The sequence below is a fragment of the Talpa europaea genome (assembly GCF_964194135.1).
Source record: "Talpa europaea genome assembly, chromosome: 1".
NCBI lineage: Eukaryota > Metazoa > Chordata > Mammalia > Eulipotyphla > Talpidae > Talpa > Talpa europaea.
In genome coordinates this window covers 32,799,031-32,812,644 of record NC_140073.1, presented here as the reverse complement: position 1 = coordinate 32,812,644, position 13,614 = coordinate 32,799,031, and positions in this window count along the sequence as shown.

Sequence of the window (13,614 nt, the reverse complement as noted above, 5' to 3'; positions counted from 1 at the left end):
TATACCCAGTGCATGTATAAACAAAACAAAACAAACAAACAAATAAATAAATAAATAAAATAAAATAAAATATACTTTACTACAAAATAATATGTAATGATTTTCTTACATATATCCATTGAAAATGTCTAGAATGTTACAACCATTAAAGTTGGTTGACTCTGAGGTAGAGTATGGAGATGCTCTGGACTACAAATTCATTTAGAAATTCTGATTTTTTTATATTAGAAAGTCTGTGATCCTTCACAATTATGTGATTCCATTGAGTTCAAGACATGAGACCAAAGATGATTTCAGTATCTATTAGCATTGGCTGTTGCAATGTTAAAGAAATTGGCTAGAAAGTATGTAAATTTGGGAACTTAACCCTGAAAAAGACCTGAATTGTACTTGTGCACTGAGCAGCTGAAAGGCTGTAGCCTGTAGTCAATTGTTAAGTAGTGAAAAGAAGGTGATCTGAAGTCACAGGGAAAGATGTAACACCAGCTGTGGGTGTGCATGTAGCTCATAACATGCAGTAAAGAGAAGTAGCTGGTAGATGTCCCAGTATGTGTATGTGTCGTATGCACTCCTATATGGTTCAACTGTGTAGTTGTTTTGTTTACCTGGTGTTTCTTGATGACAAAATTGTATATCAGCAAATGAGAAATTCATTTATGCTGAAAGTGTTTCCTAGCCATTTCAGATAAGTAAAACTGTGGTATCGGGTGTGTGTGTGTGTGTGTGTGTGTGTGTGTGTGGCTGACTGACTGACTGACTGACAAGGTTTTTGAGTATTGTGCCTCTAACTCCATTTTCCCCATAGGACTTACATTTTCTATTGCACTTTTTTTTTTAACCAGATATAATAAATTTTAGTAGTGGAGGTATCACCTTATTACAAAATTGACTACCTTCTTGAACAAATCTATGCTGACCTTTTTTTCATTTCATTTTATACTTATGTAATGTATCTGATTTTCAAAATTTAGTTGCCAAACATCAAAATTTAGTTGCCAAACATAAATGAATGATGGAAATCGTATTTTCTTTGTTGTAGGTACTCCATTGTACCAACTCAGCGCAACATTTCTAGGGCTATGCCCTCTTCTCTAGTTCCTTACAAGTAGTAGTTTAGGTCTTCCAACTTCATAAATTAGGTGATTTTTCTAAATTAATTTTTGCAAAGGGTCGCATCTTATAATAAGGTTCCAAATGCCACATGTTGAACTCGTTTGGACTCCTCCAGTCCTTTATGACTGAAGGGTCATTGCATTGCTGATCTTCTATATGTCTGTTATTAACCAAAGAAAACATTGCACCAAGTCCATTGCATGAAGTATGCCTTCAAGTAGCATGTGATTGAGAGGCATGAATTTATTATTTGGAAATGAATTTGTGAAGAAGCTTAACCATGTTTTTCTTTTTAAACTGAAGTAACATATTGGTTTAATGAGTATTAATTCCTCCATAGCATAAGTTTAGTAAAATATGTTTTCATATGATTTTTGGGTAAAATTACTGTATGTCTGTGATAGATATAATTTTTATCTTTTGAATTTTTTTACCTTTAATATTTTATTAAAGAAATATTGCGGGCCTCCATGGTGGCGCAGCGGTTGAGGGCTGGGTTGCGAAACTGCCCGCAGCCTCTGCAGTGCCGGTTCGATTCCCGGCTGCTCCCCGGCCACCGGAGGAGGGTCCCACATGGCACGCAGACCTCCCTGCTGCCCGCTGCTCCCCTCAGCAGTGTACTTCGGTCCTTCTGCCTGTTCTGCTCCCTGCTCTGGCTCTGGTGAATTCTCTCACCCTCCCGCGCTTCTGACTGTACCCAGTGCATGTATAAACAAAAACAAACGAACAAGCAAATAAATAAATAAATAAAACATGCCTCTATTTAAAAAAAAAAGAAATATTGCATTATAACATTATATAAGCTCAGATGTGCATCATTAAAAATCAACAAGTCTATATACTATATTAAGTTCACCTCTTCAAGCTCAATTCTGTTCTTCACCATACAATTGTCCCCTTTGTCCCAATTTACCCACCTCCCTTCCCCCTCTTCATGCCACTAATTGGTCTTATGGTCCAAAAGTTTATTTTTGTTTTATGTAGTTTACCTGTTTGTTTTCTCGGTATATCACATATGAAATCATGCAGTGTGTTTCTTTGTCTGGCTTAGCAATCTCTCTTTGAGGTTTTGTCTACTTCAGTGATGGTTTAGGTTATGTAAAGTCTTCCATGTTGAATATTGAAGTTCTTTTTGAGGTTCTAATGTGATATGCATGAAATAAGAAGTTAGAACAAATGCATAATCGCCTTTTTATATTTAACTTATAATGCTTACCCTGTTCTCAGCTTCTGTTCTTTATTTCAGTTTACATAGCAGTTGCATTGTAAATTATTTCTGTAAAAATGTGAGAAGGAGGGATATTTTGGCTTGAATATTGGCTCTAAGGCTTTATTTGTGGAAACATAGACTTTTCTGATTTTAGGAGATAGTTTAGCTCTAAGTTGAACTTTAATATTTTCTTTTAATTTTCTCCTTGAAAATATTTGTCAGTAGTACATTTAGGAAGGAGGTGCATTACAGTGGTGACCTTAAAATCTCTTCTTCATTCATTCATTCTTTTTTTTTTTTTAAAGATTTATTTATTTATTTATTTATTCGTTTATTTATTTATTTATACAAGCACTGGGTACAGTCAGAAGCGCGGGAGGGTGAGAGAATTCACCAGAGCCAGAGCAGGGAGCAGAGCAGGCAGAAGGACCGAAGTACACTGCTGAGGGGAGCAGCGGGCGGCAGGAGAGGTCTGCGCGCCATGTGGGACCCTCCTCCAGTGGCCGGGGAGCAGCCGGGGATCGAACCGGCGCTGCAGAGGCTGCGGGCAGCTTCGCAACCCAGCGCTCAACCGCTGCGCCAACGGGGAGGCCCTTCATTCATTCATTCTTCATAAAACAAATGCTTATTAAGTGCCTACTGTGTGCCGTGCTATTTTAAGCACTGGAGACTGTAATGATAGCAAAAATAAAGTAGTCCTTCTTCTCACAGTATGGTGAAAGAGATAGACTTTAATCAATTAGTGATCCAAAGATATAACTATAAATTATGACAAGTGCTATGAAGAAAAAGTACAAGTTCCTCTGAAAGAGAAGAAACAGGGAGACCTAATTTGGATAAGTGATTAAAAAAAGGCCTTTCTGAGGAAGTGACATTTAAGCTGAGACCTACTGGATAAGGAGTTTACCGGAAGAGAAAGGGGTAGAAGGATTTCCAGGCAGAGGCAAGAGGTTTTGTGATATCATTTTATAGTACTTATGACCTTTTTAGATGCTTATATAATTAGGTACTAGTCTATGAGCAAGACAGTTTATAGAGCTGTGTTACTGAAAAGATGCATATAAATTACATTTTTATAAATGAATTCCTGAATTCCTGCAGGCTTACATTATACTCACTGTGCTATATCATCTGCATTTGATTGATGTTCAGTTACTTCAATTACTGCTAGATTGATCTTTCTAAAGCACAACTTTGATGATGCTTTTTCCTGCTCAGAAATCTTTACCAGCTCCCCAATTACCCAATAAAATCTAGACTTCTCAGCCTTGTGGTCATGCCCTTCCAAACTGGAGGTAGTTTCAATATTCTACTTCATCTTTAATTACTTCTCTTTTTACAGTACTCTCTGTTAGGCAACAGAGTTTGTGGATGAGCGTGGATGCTTTCTCACTTACATTGTTTTTCTTCCCTTATAATCAGTTTACTTCCTCCTAAGATTGTCTGAATTCCATGTATAGTCCCAGGCCTGTCTCAAATGTTATCTAATTTTAATGACTTCTCTGATCTTCCCAGCTAGAAGTCACTTCTTGTTCTGACATCTTCTGATACTTTCTTATTGTTCTTTAGGCACTTCACCATTCATTTTTTTTTTTTTTGAAGTTATTTCTAGGTATGTCTTATTTCACCAATAAGACATAAGCATCTTGAGGCCAATTCCTATCCTGGGTAGGTCTTTGCTTCTCTCACTATGCTACACAGTCCCCAGCATGTGGTAGGGTCTAAATAGAAATTGGGGAAAGAATATATAAATTAAATCTTGGTTGCTAGATTACCCTTAAAATGTAGTTAGTGATCTCTACACAAATGCACTAAGGGACTGCATAAACAAAAATCCATTGTAATATTAGTAATCCTAAATTTAGGTTATTTTACAAAGGGTTTCTACTTTCTTGGGGCATTTATATCTCCTTTTGTGCGTTTCAGTGACACTTATTCACAGAGATTATTTTGGATTCATAAGTGGTGCTGTCGTTTCCATTTATTCCTCTTTTGAAAATATGCATTCTCATTTAGCTGTAAAAAAGAATGAAAAGAACAAATGAACACTCTCTCTGGTGGTTTCTACCAGTGGGGACAAATAGATATGAAAGCATGTCTAGGTCATATACTTATTGTGGTTGTTTTTAGTTTTCCAAGTGCATGTGACTTTAGATAAGTTTGGGATAATCCCACTTAGGATTCCATATTCATTGGTCTATTGGGATCTCTACCTCTGGTAGGCAACTTACTCTTTCTAAGTTTTTGTTAAGACCCATTTCCCTTTGAGAAGTTGTGCCCTTCACTTTTGTCTGAGTAAACATTTGAACAGCTCTTAGATTGCTCTTCAGTTTAATACTATAGAACCATGTCAAAGGTTTAGTTGCTGTAATTCTTAGTGTTTTTTTAATTGAAATAACATCTCAGGCAACATTTAAATATACAGGACAGTGATATATTTCTCATAGGAACATTTGTCTCCTAGGACAACTAAAGCACTGTAGAGTTGCAGAGTAGTGTGTAAATATTTATGATTGATTTAGTATTTGTAATTCATTTAGCTTTATTGTTTTGGCTACAAGTATTTCTTTACAAGTCTCTTTCAGTTATATTCACTTTTCCCCTTAATATAAGTAGTAGACTCTTTAAAGAGAGATTATTTAGAGGTTCCATATCTTTATAATCAGCTTTTTTGCTTTAAAATTTTAACCCTGGAATAACATATTATTCAAAATAAAGCAATATGTATATGTGAATTATCAGAGATACTTTTCCTTAGAACATATCATTTACTTTTCTTGCAAAACTATGATGTATATAGTAAAAATTTTAATTTAGAAAGGTATAAGGAAAAAACAAAAGTTATCTTTAATTCTTTCTTTTCGAGTCAATAATCATTCTTGTTAATAAAATTAATCTCTAGCTAGGAAACAGAAATACATATATATCTGAATTAAAAAAACATTTAAATCTGACTTCAACTCTGGTGGCAGTTTTCTTATTAGATTAAATTGGGAACATTAAAGTTATAAAAACTTCTGTAAGATTGTTTTAAACTGGAAGTTGTAAGTTACTATGTAGGACACTCATGTAGTCCTTGCAACCTTTTCTAGTTATAGTGTTCACATGATGAGTGCTTTCTAAAGACTGTTTCAGTATTTAATATTGATTTATAAATTTGAAATATCTTGTTTTATCAACAAATTTAGCAAAATAAAATAATAGTTATTTTTCCAGTAATGAGTTAGTCCTGGGGATGTAGTGTACAGCATAGGGACTATCATTAATAGTACTGTGTTGCATATTCGAAAATTACTAATAGATCTTAAAAGTCTTCATTGCAAGATAAAATATTTTTTTTGGTAATATGTGTGGAGATAGATTGTGGTGGTCATTTTGTTATATATACAAATATTAAATCATTATGTTGTATACCTGAAACTAATATGCTATCAATTATATCTCAATAACAATAATGTTTTATTTAGTATAGTTAAGAATACATTTTTGAGCTTCTCATTGCTAAAGGCATTTGAAAATTTATTGCTCTGCTAACTTGATCAACAATTAAATGGTCAATGAAGTGTTCCTCTTTTGGATTCCTGGCAACCCTATCACAGGGCAAGGTCCTTGATGAGTATATGATTTTCATTTGGTCATATTTGGGGATATGGTAAGTGATTACATCACAATCTTGGAAAATAGAAATAGAATCTGTATGAGGCAGCATCATATTGATGAAGGTAATAGAAGCCACACAAAGTAGAAACTAAATAATTTTTCTTATTAATATTTATTCATTCAGCAAATATTCATTTTTTGAGTACATTTGATCATGTACTTGCTATTGCTTTAGATCAGGGTTTTTCAGCCTTGGCACTATTGACATTTGGAGCTGGATATATCTTTGTTGTGATGCTATCCTATGAATTGTGCAGCATCCTTGGCTGCTACCCTCTAGTTGCCAATGGCATTTTCCCAGTTGTCCAACTAGAAATGTCTTAAGACATTGCCAAGTGTGATATTACAGGCAAAATTATCTGTAGTTGAGAAACAGTATTTTATTTTTATTTATTTTTTAATAAATTATTTTATGTAATTCTTACATCATTTTTCATTTTTGCATAATGTATGCATTTTCATTTTGGTTATATTCCCCATACAATTCCCACCCCTAATCCCTCTTCTCCTCCCTGCGCCTCCCAGTGTAGTGTCTCTGGTCATTAGTCGCTTGTTGATTTTGATTTTTACTTTATTGCAATTAGTCTTTTTCCTGGTCTCTTATTTAGGTTTTCTAAATTCCTGCTATGAATGAGACCATCCGGTATATATTTTTTTCTTTCTGGCTTATTTTGCTGAGCATGATCCCTTCCAGCTCCATCCATGTTGCTGCAAATTGCATGAGTTTATCTTTTTTGATTGTGGAGTAAAATTCCATTGTGCATATGTACCACATCTCCTTGATCCAGTCCTCTATTTTTTGGCATTTGGGTTGTTGCCATAGCTTAGCTATTGTAAATAGTACTGCTATAAACATAGGGGTGCAGGTGTCCTTTTGAATTAATGTTTCTCTGTCCTTTGGGTAAATACCTAGGAGTGGAGTTGCTGGATCATATGGAAGCTCTATCTTTAGTAGGTTGAGGAATCTCTGCACAGCTTTCCATAGTGGTTGGACCATTTTGCACTCCCACCAGCAGTGCAGGAGAGTTCCTTTTTCTCCACATCCTTGCCAACATTTGTTGTTGCTAGTTTTTTTAATATGTGCCATTCTCACTGGTGTAAGATGGTATCTCATTGTAATTTTGATTTGCATTTCCCTGATTACAAGCGATGTTGAACATTTTTTCATATGTCTGTTGGCCATTTGCATTTCCTCTTTGGAGAAGTTTCTTTTTAGCTCTTCTGCCCATTTTTTGACTGGATTCTTTTCTTTCTTTTTTCTTTTTTTTTGAGTCTCATCTGCTCTTTGTAGATTGTTGCGATCAGTCCTTTATCATTAGTGTTGTGTGCAAAAATGTTCTCCCAGTCGGTGGGGTTTCTCTTTGTTTTGGTTATTGTCTCTTTTGCTGTGCAGAAGCCCTTTAATTTGATGTAGTCCCAGCTGTTTATCTTTGCCTTCACTATCACTGCTTTGGGTGATGTGTCTGTAAAGATGTCTTTGAGGTGCATGTCATGTAATGTTTCACCTGTATTTCCTTCTATATATTTTATGGTTTCAGGCCTTATGTCTAGTTCTTTAATCCATTTTGAGTTGGTTTTTGTGCATGGTGTGAGGTAGTAGTCAAGCTTCATTCTTTTGCATGTAGCAACCCAGTTTTCCCAGCACCATTTATTGAACAAACTTTCTTTGCTCCTTTGTCAAAGATTAGTTGACCATAAATCTGTGGGTTTATTTCTGGATTTTCTTTTCGGTCCCATTGGTCCGTGTGTCTGTTCTTGTTCCAATACCATGCAGTTTTGATTATTATGGCTTTTTAGTATAGTTTGAAATCTGGGAATGTGATGCCTCCATTCCCTTCTTTTTTATTTTTTTTTCAGGAGAGCTTTGGCTATTTGGGATTTTTGGTGATTCCATATGAATTTCATCAATAATTGTTCTATTTCTTTGAAGAATGTCATTCAAATTTTTATTGGAATAGCATTGAATCTGTAAATTGCTTTTGGTAGGATGGCCATTTTAATAATGTTAATTCTTTTAACCCATGAGCAGGGGATGTCTTTCCATTTCTTTGTGTCTTCTATTTCTTTTAACAGTGTTTTATAGTTTTCTTTGTATAGGTCCTTTACCTCTTTTGTTAGGTTTATTCCCAAGTATTTGATTTTTTTTTGAGAAACAGTATTTTAGATGAACATTTTATTTTTTTTTATTTTTTATTTTTTTTAAATAATAAATTTTATTTTTATATTCCCCCATACAATTGCAAATGCCCCATTCTGACCCCAATCCCTCCCCTCCCGCCCCCCACCCCCCAAAAAGTATCTCTGGTTCATAGTTTTTTGTTGATTTTGATTTTCACTTTCTTATATTCATTTTCCTGGTCCCTTATTTAAGTTTTCTAGATTCCTGCTATGAGTGAGACCATCCGGTATTTTTCTTTTTGGCTTATTTCGCTGAGCATGATCCCTTCCAACGCCATCCATGTTGCTGCAAATTGCATGTGTTTATCTTTTTTGAATGCTGAGTAATATTCCATGGTGTATATGTACCACATCTTCTTGATCCAGTCATCTATTTTTGGGCATTTGGGCTGTTTCCAAAGCTTAGCTATTGTAAATAGTGCTGCTATAAACATAGGGGTGCAGGTGTTCTTTGGAGTTGATGTTTCTGTGTCCTTTGGGTAAATACCTAGGAGTGGAATTGCTGGATCATATGGAAGCTCTATGTTTAGTAGGTCCAGAAATCTCCACACAGCTCTCCATAGTGGTTGGACCAGTTTGCACTCCCACCAACAGTGCAGAAGAGTTCCTTTTTCTCCACACCCTCACCAACATTTGTTGTTGCTAGTTTTTTTAATATGTGCCATTCTCACTAGTGTGAGATGGTATCTCATGGTAGTTTTGATTTGCATTTCCCTGATTACAAGTGATGTTGAACATTTTTTCATATGTCTGTTGGCCATTTGCATTTCCTCTTCAGAGAAGTTTCTTTTTAGTTCTTCTGCCCAGTTTTTGACTGGATTATTTTCTTTGTTGTTGCTGAGTCTCATCAGCTCTTTGCAGATTTTTGTGATCAGTCCTTTATCATTAGTGTTGGGTGCAAAAATGTTCTCCCAGTTGGTGGGGTTTCTCTTTGTTTTTGTTATTGTCTCTTTTGCTGTGCAGAGCTCTTTAATTTGATGTAGTCCCAGCTGTTTATCTTTGCCTTCACTATCACTGCTTTGGGTGATGTGTCTGTAAAGATGTCTTTGATGTGCAAATCCCGTAGTGTTTCGCCTATATTTCCTTCTATGTATTTTATGGTTTCAGGTCTTATGTCTAGTTCTTTAATCCATTTTGAGTTGATTTTTGTGTATGGTGTGAGGTAGTGGTCAAGCTTCATTCTTTTGCATGTAGCGACCCAGTTTTCCCAGCACCATTTATTGAACAAACTTTCTTTGCTCCAATGCATAGTCTTTGCTCCTTTGTCAAAGATTAGTTGACCATAAATCTGTGGGTTTATTTCTGGATTTTCTATTCGATTCCATTGGTCTGTATGTATGTTCTTGTTCCAATACCATGCAGTTTTGATGATTATGGCTTTGTAGTATAGTTTGAAGTCTGGGAGTGTGATGCCTCCATTTCCTTTTTTTTTTCAGTAGAGCTTTGGCTATTCGGGGTTTTTGGTGATTCCATATGAATTTCATCAATAATTGTTCTATTTCTTTGAAGAATGTCATTCAAATTTTTATTGGAATAGCATTGAATCTGTAAATTGCTTTTGGTAGGATGGCCATTTTTATAATGTTAATTCTTTCAACCCCTGAGCAGGGGATGTCTTTCCATTTCTTTGTGTCTTCTATTTCTTTTAACAGTGTTTTATAGTTTTCTTTGTATAGGTCCTTTACCTCTTTTGTTAGGTTTATTCCCAAGTATTTGATTTTTTTTTTTGAGAAACAGTATTTTAGATGAACATTTTAAAAGCACCTTACATTTACAAATTAATAGTTGATTTGTCGCAACTCTATAGCATTTATGGTCTCTTGGATCAAAGAATCTACTATTTCTTGATCTTCTGAAAAGTTACTTTGTACTTAAGAACAAATTCTTACAAAGAAAGCTTCTAATGCTTGTTATTTTTCCTCTTTCAAGAATAACCCTATTTCTCTTTTGTTTTAAAGGTTCTGTAACATATTGGTACTGTATAAAAATTTCAAATATTCTCTTTGTTTCTGTGCCGCATCCTTTTCTGAAGTTATAAGTGATGTGAAACATTCTGAAAATTCATTCAAAGCTTTAAAACTTATTATATCCAGGAGAGACAGATTTAAGATTGCTGAGGTTTCTGGTTGAAGTACTTCAAGCAGAAATCCATACTCCATTAGATTCTCTAACTTTGTGACCTTAATTTTCCAGATATTTTGCCCTTTAAATTGAAAGCAGCATTTTAATACTATTTAAGTCTCCTGGAGAGGTTTACAATATCACAAACTTAAGTTGTGAAACATTTGAAACAAATGAAAACTAAAATAGCAATTGCTTTGAGACCATATAGTTATATATTATTTAAAAATATACAATCAAATGAAGATATGCATGGATCATACTTAGTGCACTGGAGTTGCTTTAAAAAAGTTATTTAGCAAGTTGTTGTTCATAATGTACATAAGCAGAATTTCTTTCATAGGATTCTTTCTTGGCATTGTCTAAATAAGGTCACATTAGGAATAGTTGTTAAGTTCTCTGAGGTTAGGAAATTTACTTTGTATGAAACTGTATGGTCTGGGTGGAATGAAAATCTACCTGGACAATAGCTAGAGTTATCTTACTTCAGCAGATAAAGCAGGAAATGTAAAACTGTATTATATTACGGAGTCAAGAAGCCAAAAACTATTTTAAAAAATCCTCTATGGAAAAGGAGAGATGAAAAGCTTCTTGTTCTTTCATTAGTAAATTAGGTCAGTTTTAGAATAATGTGCTCATTGAAAAATGTACATATTTGTCAAATAATAGTTATAATTTAATCCAATTTATATCTTAAAGGTATAATAATGAAATTGAGCTCTTTTGGGGCCCTTAATTGCTTTGTCTATTTTCCATTGTAAAATGTTTAGAACGTAAATTGATCATATAATCTTTTCTGTTGTTTGTGGCTCACTGAAGAATGATATGTCAAATGTTCCTTATTAATCTATAGAAGCTTTAAATTTATATTAGCCTCTGTGTATTACTTTAGTTATGAGTTAGCTATTAAGGGGATAGCGTAACCTCACTGAATTTCTTTGCACATATTCATGTTAGTAAAATGCCAAATAAATCATAAGAGTATGTTAATGCCAAATAATTATTTCATGAGTTTCTAGGGGGCATTTTTTAACATGAGCAAGAAATTGCAGTTAGATCTTCCAAATCTTTTGCTCTCTATTGCACTCCCAATGCAGGGTAGTTTATCCTTGTTGATATTGATGTTTTATAAGTTCTTCATTGCTTTAGGCTAATGGTGAAAAGATTCCTGCCTATTTGCAAGATGTAACCTGGTTTTGCTAGAGTTTGGTTGTGGTAAGTCTCCATTTCAGTTTTTCATTTCCATGTTAGTTAGCTGGCTTAGTCTTTCACCTTATTCACTGACATACTGTCTCCCAAATGATTATTCATGGCCCAATCAGACCAGTACAAGAGATATCCATTAATTCTGCAGAGAGAATAATTTTTGAGATCCAACAGTGTCCAGGGATTACCATGAAGCCCCTGGAGGACTGGACTTGATAGCAATATAAGGTTACATTTTCTGTATCCTCATGTTCCTTATCAATCAGTAGTAAAATCCTGGATAGATCTGATGTTGTTATGGCTGAACATCAAAGGGAGAACGTATTCTGGACAACTCTTAAACTTTTATGCCACTAGTTATATCATTAGTATATTTAGAAACATTCATCTTAGCTTTTAGCTTTTATGTATTCGGCCCTTTACATGTTCTTAGAGACACCCAACAGTGTGCAGGGGCCTTTTAAAACAACCTCTTCCTAGTTCCTGGTCTCCTTAATATCAATAGGACTTTGCAGAGATAGACTTTTATTTCTGACTATTGCAGACTGCAGTTCTTTAAATAGTAGCAGTTTCATTTTGGATGGATCATGTGTTACACAAAACAGTAGAACCACATATCACCTAATTGTTTTAACCTTGATGTGTAAGATAGAGTTTCATTTGTTACATGGTTTCTCTGGTCTGCTTACCCTGTATTAACAGTACTTAGCAAGAGGAAGGGTAGAATATCTGCAGAGCAGTTGATTATCTGTCCGGGCCTGCTGGGTGAAATGTATCAGCACTGGATGGTTCAGAATGGTTCAGAACTGGAACCACATATCACCTAATTGTTTTCGATGGATGATGATTTGCTATGGTGTGAAGTTGTATATAATCATTTGCAGGGCTCAGATCAGTGCCTTTCAAACATTTTGACCATGACCTTGGTATGAACAAATTTATCCCTCTCTGTGTCTCTCCTCATCTTTCCCCTTCCTCCCTCCAGCCTTCTCTCCACACACCACCCTTGCTGATCCACACATACATCTAATTTGAAGTAACAATACCTTTATAATAAGTGTTATAGTCTATTTAGTTACAGAATGTGGTGGCCCACAAATGATCTAGAGCTGATAAATCACTACATTTATGGTTCTTCATATTCCTGGGGGACATATGGTAGATTGTGGCCCTTTCTGGCACTATGATGAAAGTATTGAAATTTCTTTTAAGAATGGGGGGGGTTGCAATTGTATGGGGAATATAAAAATAAAATTTATTATTAAAAAAAAAAGAAAAAAACTCATACATATATTTTGGTATGCATTTTCAGGGGGTTTATAGTTTTAAGGCATAAACATGGACGCCCTAGTTCCTAAAACCTTGACTGCTAGATAAATTTGGAATTATCTTGCTTTGCTGATACATTTCACCCAGCAGGCCTGGACAGATATTATCAACTGCACCACAGATATTCTGCCCTTCCTCTCGCTAAGTACTGTTAATACAGGTTAAGTAGACCAGAGAAACCGTATAATAAATAAAACTTCACCTTACACATCAAGGTTAAAAGTCTAGAGGATCTTTATTTTTCCTGGGCATATAGTTGCCTTTAGAGTCAGTGCCCAAAGAACTGGGGGAGACAACTTGCTTCTGATATGTCAGGAGTGTTGTATCCTTTGCTGAGCTGCTCCTGTGCAAGGACCTTAGCACACCACTCCCTTAGCAACAGCTGGCTGAGTCCGCAGCCCTCTTCCTTTCCAGTGGAGAAGTATCATGTCACCTTCCCCAGCCGGTAATTAGAACACAGCCCCAGCTTTGTTGTGGAAACTTCTGCCTTCCCGCCCTTTCTTCTTGCATGCTTTCTATTCTGCCTTCCACAAATACTTACTGAGATCTTCCCATGTGCCAGGCTTTGGTAACGTGAGGAACAGTACAATGATGAGAACAATTCCATGTCTGGGTTGCCTCACTGACTCTTGCCTCACTCTTTCAGGACCTTTACTCTCTACTTAGGTCTATACTGTCATCCTTGGGCTTTGAGGCAGCCCTGTTCCTTATTTCCTGCTTCACTGGGGTTTGGTGTTTAACTGTTTCTTGCCCACAGTGGAAATTTTCATATGCAATTTTTCTTTTGCCTCAAACAG